Source organism: Muscardinus avellanarius, assembly GCF_963383645.1.
Source record: "Muscardinus avellanarius genome assembly, chromosome: 13".
NCBI classification, from domain to species: domain Eukaryota; kingdom Metazoa; phylum Chordata; class Mammalia; order Rodentia; family Gliridae; genus Muscardinus; species Muscardinus avellanarius.
In genome coordinates, this window is record NC_137799.1 from 18,675,141 (window position 1) to 18,683,415 (window position 8,275).

The following is an 8,275-nucleotide window of genomic DNA, read 5'->3' on the forward strand; positions in this document are numbered from 1 at the left end:
TTTTTAACATTTTTATGTGGAAACAGAGTCTTTTAAGCCAGCGAGGCTGGCTTCAAACCAGCGTGATCCTCCTGTCTCCGCCTCCCAAGCTCGGGGATTACAAGCGTGCGCCACCATGCCAGGCTGAAAGACTTTAGTTTATCTTTGGTTTTATTATGTAAACTATAACAGAAAGGAAACAGATAAATGGGTGAAAGAAAGAATAGTAGGGGGGAGGAGAGGAGAGAAGGAGAGAGAGAGAGAGAGAGAGAGAGAGAGAGAGAGAGAGAGAGAGACTAGATAATATATCTCTGGGAGGGGAGCAAAGAAAAGTTATGGATGTGTATTTTCACCTACTATGAATTAAAGGGCCTACCAGGATTTCATACAGTGTTGTGGTTAGCTGAAGTTGGATATCCATGTATTGTCATTATCCACATTACCTTAATATCTGCCTTGTGATTATTTGGCCTCTTGAACAAATTCAGGGAAACCACAGCTTCCCTGGAGAATATTGATCCTTAGTGACTTCCTTCAGTTTATTTCCAGGTAAGCTTAGTATGGAAACAAATATATTTCCTAAAAAACTTTGATGAATATAAATACATGTCATAACAAATTATTAATTTATTTCTGAAATTTACCCTGACATGTTACTAAAATACAAGAATCTCAAGTTTGGAAGGTGAACAAATTAATTTATCAGGTCAATCAGGAAGGTAAAACTTGTGAGCAAATGTGAAGACTGCAGTAAATATTCCACAGAACATTGCATTGGTGGGTGTACAATGTTTTCCTCAACGCATTAGAACATATTTAGTCACAGTAGAGTTCCCTAAACTGGACTGGGTTCATTGGCAACTAAGCAGTGTGGGTTCCACCCCCGATTACATAAGAATAGTTCTGTGACCTTGGGTATGTAGCACTCAACCTCTCTGTTTCTATAATGTGAGCATTCTCACCTGCCTCGTGCCATTGTACACAGAAAATATGAGGCTTCAAGGTAGAAGTTCTTTGGGAAGTTAAGCCTCTGAACAAAACACACGTTTTTATGGATCCACACAAACATACACTATTCATGATCATGAATTCATAATGTGAGCTGAGTTGAATATGCTGTAGGTGTTCTGTACTGTGAATGCATTTGCCTGGAGATCCCAGCCCGTGGCAACACATAATAGGTGTCCTCTGTGGGACGTAACCTAGGTGACACTCTGCACATTAAGCTGCACCTGTGCTCTGGCAGAGGGAAAAAAAAATCAACAAATCAACATCTGCCCTGGTTGAGAGCACAGAGGAGGGATGCTACAGCCTCATCAAAGCCTGCCCCTCCATCAAGGCCTGGCAGAAATGCCATGTTCTTCACACAGCCCTCCCGCCTCCCCTCCCCTGAAGAAATGAATCCCTTCCATATCTGTATACTTGATCTGCCTTGATAATGTGCCCCTGAACTTCCACCACCCATGCCAATCCCTACAACACTCAAAAAGGCATCATATAAACAGAATTGCCTGTTATTTTGGGGGGGGAGGGGTAGTTACTTGCGATTAAGACATCCTAACTCTGAGCTAGATCCTCAGCCCTATTTTTTTAATTTATTTTGAAACAGGTTCTCATGTCATTGCTGAGGGCATCCCTAAATTTCTGAGATGGGCCTCAAACCTGGGATGCTCCTTCTCAGCCTCCCAAGTACTGGGATTACAGGCATTTGCTGCCACTCCCAGCTTCCTTGACATCTTGAAGTCTGCAGCCTCACTTCTAAATCTCTGACCCTGACCCTGAGCCCTTCCTCAGATTATGTTCTACCCTGTGTGTTCTCCTGGCCTTCAATATCAAGTTGACTCATAGTTAGTAAGCACTTGCTACTTGCTAGGATTATGCCAAATAATAGGGCACACCAAGGAAACACAACTCATGTCCTTTGCCTATGTGGAGATTAGAATTTAACAGGACAATAGACGGATAATTCCAATATTCAGAGTGAGGAGTTTATGGAGAAGTTTCCAGAAAAGGCAATGTCCAATAGGAGATGTGCAGGCTGAAAGGTGAATTGAGGCCCTGGAAAGTAGAATGTCCTGAGTTCCACATCCAGCGGTCAAGAGAGAACCTGCTGCCCTTGAGCAGGGGAGATTCAGTCTGCAGACAGGTAAGCAGCAAGCGAAATCCACTTTTTGTGCTAGTTCTCCTTTTCCAGCTTCGCCTTGCTCTTGGCTACTTCACACTGATGTCAAGATGTCAGGTTCTGCAGCCTTAGCAGAGACTCCAGCTCCTGCTCCCTCCCTCGGGCCTATCAGCCACCTCCAGAGGTTGGCCCAACACCCTGATCCCTTCTTCATTTTGATCCCTAAAGGGATTGATTTTCCCGAGCCTTGTGAATGGAAATGCTTATGTGTGGATGCTTCTTTTGCACGTAAATTTTTTTATTACTGTTAACTGATTTAGGAACCATTAGGCATTCTCTATCAGACTGCCAAGATAGAGATGATCATTGTATTTCTTTCCAAATACAAGTTTCTCTGGTGTCACTTTCTGGTTCGAAATCCTGCAGTGGCTATGCATTCATCTTGAGACAAAACCTTCTCTGCATGCAGCCCCTTCACACCCTGGCCCCTCAGCCGGCCAGCCTCACTTACCCCTCTCCAGTTGCAGGGTCCATACACCAGGGCACATGCTTCTTGCTGTCTCCTGCCTGCATACTCTCCTCCAGCTGGACCCCTGCTCGTCCTGCCCAGCCTCACACTCTTGTTTCTCCTTCATGCCACATCCACGGGAAGGCTTCCCTAGCATCCGATCATATGCTTTGCTACCACTTGGCACTTATTTTGCTTTATTGAAATCATTTGTTGAAATGTCTATCTCTCCCACTGAGGGTATCTCAGTTTTGCCACGACTGCCATTGTGGACCAGATTGCCTGTGCATGGTAGGATGCTTAGCAGCAACTCCAGCCTCTATCAACTAGTTCTCAGTTCCAGTTATCCCAGTTACAACAACCAAAAGTGTCTCCAGACCTTGTCTCCTGAGGGACAGAATCATCCCCATCCGAGGACCCCTGTGCTAGATTATTCAGAAGGTAGAGACTATGTCTTCCTCATAACCCAGCTCTTAACCTGGCATGTGTAGTCAAGATCTAGTATGCATATGTTGCATGAATGCACATAACTTTCTAGAAACTCTTATTGAACAAATGAATGTCAGAAAGAGGTTTATGTCAAAGGCTTTGGTATTCCAGAGCCCCGTGTTTCTCCTTAATGATGAGTGGAATCTACACAAACCTGGCGGCCTGTCATTGTGGCACCTGTCCCCCTGGTTCACTGCATCTACTCTGGAAAGTGATACACCAACCAGTTGTCCACTCTTCTCTACATGCACCTCTTTGGGCTCCCCTGTCCACCCATCTCCTTGCTACAAAACAGAAATAAGGTGCTGGCTTCCTGAGCTTCTGCTTCAAAGGCGTTTAAGCTTTTAATGCGAATCCTGATTAATTAACAAGGGCGCAGGACTTACATGCATTTCAAGTTGCTTTTATCTCTGGGAGAAAAGAAGCCTTTTGGCAGATACTTTCTGCTCACTGTCTAGTTCAGCATTTCAAAGTGCAGGCTTTGATTGGCTGAGCGGGTTACCATTTTTTTTTTTTTTTTGTGAGTGAAGGGCAATGTCTAGTAATTAAGGGATAGACCCCTTTATGTCAATTCAAGGGAAAAAATAAAATTCACTCTCAGCTTTGCCCATAACTGACTTGTGTCGAAGCTGTCAGGGCTCTGGTGCTTAAACAAGAAGGGACATGAGTGTACAATGTAAAGATGGCTGCATCTCTTTAGCTTCCAATAAAAAGCTAGCATTGGTTGAGTACACACTGTGTGCTCTATCATTCTCTCTCTCTCTCTCTCTCTCTCTCTCTCTCTCTCTCTCTCTGTCAACATAATTTAATTTTATAGAAACCAAGTTTGGGAGATGTTAAGTAACTTGCCCAGAATATAACTAGTTCACAGGTACATTTGGAGCAAAGTGGGTCTGACCCTCTTCTTTCTTCCAAACCTGTGTTCCTGAAGCACCTATTTGTCTTATCTTGCTCTTCTATGCCTACAAGAATAAAACAAAAGGAAAGTGTGTCTAATTATTGCTTTTGAATAATTAATTCATTTAACCAGGCAGTTGGTGAATGTCTCACTCAGGGTTTCTACAGCACCCTATATTCATCATCTTGTAGCCCTCATGACACATTTTCAGTAATATTTTATGCAACTTCTCAAGAACAGTATTAACTATTAGGAAATGAAGACCTTATCTTTCCTTTTGACTTCTGTATCCTTTGTGTTTCACACAAACCTTAGTAGGTTTCAAGGAATGGCTGTTGAATTCCGTGTTTATTGGGGACCTAGTGTTATTATTTGGATCTGAAGTACTCCCCAGAAAGTTCATGTGTTAAAAGTCTGGTCTTTAATGTTCAGAGGTGGCAGAGGTGGATCCCTGGGGAGTCACTGGGGGTGTGTCCTTGCAGACTGTATCTCTAGATTGACATTCTCTCTGTCTTTCTCTGTCTCTGCCTCTGTCTTTGTCTCTCCCCCCTCTTCTCCTCCTCATCTGTTATAAGCTGAGCAGCTTCCCTCTGCCATGCCCTACCACCATGATGTTTCTGCCTTGGAATTGGCAGATCATGGATTGAATCCTCTGAAACTGTGGAAAAATACATAGAAAGAAGGCTGAGGTTGATTAATGGAGGAGCTACATGCAAGTATGTGTAGAGGTATGAATATAGCGTGGTTAACCTGGGCACTCATTGTTGGCAGGGGGAAGAGGAAGCGGAGGGGGAGAGGACACCAAGCACAGTCTGAATGTATGCCATTTTCAATATGAGCCACATAAAAATAAAAAATAAATAAAATAATTTAAAAAACCAAAGTAAACAAAATTTTTCTCCTCTAATTTGTTCTTGTTAAATATATTGGTCATAGATATGAAAAGTGAACAAATACTGAGCTCCTACCTTTTTGAGTTCTTGTCATAAGTGAGGTTATATGTATAAAAGACTCAGAATAGCATCTTTCCCCAAAGAAAAAGCACTTCCTAAATGCTAGTTATGACTGTCAGCCACTCCCTAGACCAGAGAGTTAGTTGAAACCCCAAAAATCAGATCTATGAATTCTAGTTTAAAAACATTAGGCTATTATTTTAAGTGCATCAAAAAGTCAGAGTTATAAGCAAAGTGGTAGGTGACATCATTAGAGCTATGATTCTGAAAATCCTAGCATGTCAACATTTGCCCGATTACTATGCATGCTCTTCAGCACCCATCCTAACTGTACTGACCTGGGTGCCTCCTCCTCCTGGGGTACACCATCACCTAGCAATTTTTCAGGGTACCTCCCTATTGTCTTCTAGGCTCTCTTCCTGATGGATGACTTAGGAGACTTGGCTACTCCTCAGAGATTTGAGGAAGGAAGCCCTCTGCTGCACCTACCTGACCCTATTGATCCCTGTAGGATTGGTGAAAGACTGAGACGCGTTCCTCACTTCTCAGGAGTGCTGCTATCAATGCTGACATCCTGACTCTCTGCCCTGAAATATAGGCCAGTGATTGTGTCATACCCTGGTGATTTGAGCCTTTCTTTCCCTTCTTGGTGACAATGAGAGTCATACCACTTTCGTCAGAGCCTGTAGAGACAGTTAGCAATACTCAGTGAGGGATAAAATTCATAGGTTGAAGCCTCAACTCCAATGCCACTATATTTGGAGATAAGGACTTTGAGAGGTATCTAAGGTTGAACAAAATCATAAAGACTGAGCTTAAGCTTAAGCTGTTAATGATTTGGTGGCCTTATACCTTATATAAAGTAAATGTTCTTTCTCTCTCTCTCTCTCTCTCTCTCTCTCTCTCTCTCTCTCGTTTCCCCTCTTTCCCCCTCACACTCTCTCCCTTCTCTCACCTCCCCTCTCTCCCCAACAAATGCACTGAGGGAAGGTCAAGTCATGACGCAGAAAGTGGCTACCTACCTATGACATCAACTCACCTGGCCTGCATAACTTTGGACTCTTAACCTCCATAACTATGAGGAAAAAAATATGTTGTTCAATTCACCCAACTTGTGATATTTTTATGGCAACCCCAGCTGACTAATATAGTGTACATATATTTACAGGGCATTGTAATGTTTACTGCTGAATAGATGTAACTTCTGGGCTTAGGGGCCAATTGAAGACCACTTCAGACAGCAAATTGCACTCCTCTATTGATAACTTAGCAATAACTTCCTAATCTTCTATACAGGTTGATAAAAGATGCATTGGACTCCCTCCTACACATTTCTGGCTGCCAAGTTCTAAGTCAAAGTGATATTCCACCTGTGATCATTTAGCAGCTATAAAGAGTTGTTTCAGTCTCCCTCCCTAATACACATACTTCTTCTTAACTTACATCTTATTGATGTTTTAAGCATCTTCCATTTAAGGTGCCTGCACGTGGACACCCAGTGAGACACAAATCACAGACACAAAAATAATATTGCAATGCAGACAGTCTCAAGCCAGGCCTGCCCTGGTGAAGGTAAAAATAGAAGGTGAAAAAACAAACCCACACAGCAACACCGCACTACGTGCACATTGCTTTTTCACTCCATTTTTTTGTTGTTGTTTTGTGTTGTTTTTTTTTTTTTTTGGAAGATAACATGGGAATGAATATTCATGGTGAAAAAATGTGAGGCTTCAGCCTTGGAAACATAATTATTGTTGTTATTTTGAATTTCATTAGTGCTTTATAATTATAAAGCCCATTTGGGTGAGTGATTTTGTTTCCTTCCCTCCCCGGTCTTTCTCCTCCATATTTTCACCCCTTCCCAAACTCCCTAGCTTTTGCAGAGACCTAATTCAGACATGGTCATTTTTATGGAAATGAAATAGCAGGATCAAAAATGGGAACTGATTTGACATAGAAATAACTAATCGTGGCAATGGAAATGAACTCTTGGAAAACCTGCTCCGGGCCTGCCAGGCCGCCCATATATTGAGGATGGAACTGCGTGTTCCTGCTGCATGCATGCCGACCATGTTCCAGCTGTTGCTTTGCTTCCCCCACATCAGCACAAATGAAAGCATTAATGAATGATATCCTCGAGCAAGCTTCCTCCACCTTTGCACTAATGACCCTAGCATATGTTTGTGAATTTTCATGGGCATGAACTAGAACTGCTTTTCTGATTGGTTAGAAAGTATTAAAAGGCCAGGCATGGTGCCGCACACTTGTTATCCCAATGATTGGGAGACTGAGACAGGAGGATTGCACAGGTTTGAAGTCAGCCTCAGCTACTTAGTGAAGCTCCCAGCAACTTAGTGAGACCCTGTTTTCAAATAAAGTATAAAATACTTCTGGGAATATAGCCCAGAGATAGAAAAAAGCCCCTGGATTCCACCCCCAGTACCACCCAAAGGAAAAAAAAAGGTATGAAAAGAGACATGGAGGTTGGTACATACCTGTAATTCCAGTATTTGGGAGGCTGAGACAGAAAGATTGGAGGTTTAAGAATAGCCTCAGCAACATAGTGGAACTCTTGGCAACTTAGCAGGATTGTTTCAAAATAAAAATTAATAATAATAATAATAATAATAATAATAATATACAAATAACTTGAATATATATACAAAGAACTTGAAAGGGGATACATGTAGCTCAGGGATAGAGTGTTCCTGGGTTCAATCCCCAGTACCAAAAAATTAAAAAGGGATAGGGGTATAGCTTTGTGGTAGAGTACCCCTAGGTTCAATCCCAAGTAATACAAACCACACACACACACACACACACACACACACACACACACACACACACACGTGGTATAAAATAAACTCTCCTTTATTCAAAACAGATATGTGCCAAGCAGCACTGGGCATATATATGATTGTGCTATGTACCAGTTGCATGTTACTGCATTGATCATGATCCTCACCTGTAGCAGATTAAGACAACAACTATCTATAATTATAGCTCAGATGTTGGGGTTCTGAGCTGGGCTCATCTGTAATTCTCCGAGTCAGCTGGGCTTGGCAGCCACAGCTGGGAAATCTTTGCTCCACTTGTTTTTATCCTCCTGGGACAGTAGGCTTGGCCAGGCCTGTACTTATCTTGGTGATTGCAGACATACAAGGTGGTACATAGAAGCACACAAGGCTGGAATGCAACTGACCTGCAATGCCTTTGTTGTCCTCGTGGTCTCCTCCTCCTCCTCCTCCTCCTCCTCCGCCTCCTCCTCCTCCTCCTCCTCCTGCTCCTTCTCCACCTCCTCCTTCTTCTCCTACTTTTCCTCCTCC